The following is a 1,211-nucleotide window of genomic DNA, read 5'->3' as shown; positions in this document are numbered from 1 at the left end:
CACACACACACACACACACACACACACACACACACACACACACGCCAGGTGTCTTCAGTTTTGTATCTACGGACGGAGCTAGCTGCTAGCTAGGTCTCTTTTTATTTGGCTAACAAGATTCTTCTTCTTTTGTTTAAACATTTTTATATTTTAATAGCTAGCTTTCATTGTTTACACACGAATCTTCTTTCGTCACAGCTTCTTTCAGCCTTCTTTATGCCGCTCCAAACGTAAACAGGAACTATTTTTTTAACTAACTACTTTTACTAGGTTTTTTTTTTTAGCTTCTCGCGCGTCCGTCAGTGTCCCTCCGCTCTCTGTTACCCCTCCCCCCTGCAGTCGCCATTGGCTGTCCTAAAAGTAGCTAGAAGTCGCAAGGTGACGTCATCACGTGATCTGGGTCTCACTAATTGGACTTAATTTCTCATTAATCTATTACTGGTTTTAGCTAAATATCATATACACTATTCCAAATATTTTGAAAGGAAACCTTGTTTTACTGCTTTTAACAATTAAATTAAACACTATATTCGAACAATTAAAACTCTGACAATAAACTTGCTATTAAACTGTTGAAATCTGTTTTATGTTTAATGTATTTATGGACCCCTAAACCCTTGTTTTAATTTTGCTTATTTTTTTCTTAATTTTTGCTTTATCTAGTTGTTTATCTTCTGTAATTCATACTGTTCCATGAGTCTCCTTGTAAATGTTGTTTTGACAAATAAAGTTGAAGGGAAAAAATAAAAATAATTGTGATCTGAGCTATAGGAGAGATGAGAAGGAGGGGGAGAGAAAAACACTAAATATGTTTAGAACTGTAATTCAACTCAATGAAATAAAAATAATTTTATGACTTCAATGATTAGATCCACATTGCATAAATTAAATTAGTGAGGATCTTAAATTTAATCTGCAGCCTGAGTCAAACACAGCCGGGTCCAGAGATTTATTTTACAGAGACAGTACCAGAGGAAATAAAACATTACAGTAAATAATTATATCCTGCTGTAAAATCAGGCGGAAGCTTCTAAAAGTCTCTTGGTTTGTCGCTTTTTGGAAAACATGTCGGCTGAAAAGTCGCTTCAACACTGCCCCTCCCCCCTCCGATCGCAAAAGCGCCTTTCTGGCTCGTGACAGAGCTGTAAGGGACTGTCAGCAAATGACTTCACCCCGCTAATGCGAAAAATACGTAATAAATTCGCGACAGC

This window comes from Austrofundulus limnaeus, unplaced genomic scaffold, assembly GCF_001266775.1.
Source record: "Austrofundulus limnaeus strain Quisiro unplaced genomic scaffold, Austrofundulus_limnaeus-1.0 Scaffold26, whole genome shotgun sequence".
NCBI classification, from domain to species: Eukaryota; Metazoa; Chordata; class Actinopteri; order Cyprinodontiformes; family Rivulidae; genus Austrofundulus; species Austrofundulus limnaeus.
The sequence above is the reverse complement of the archived record's forward strand: the minus strand, read 5'-3'. Positions refer to the sequence as shown.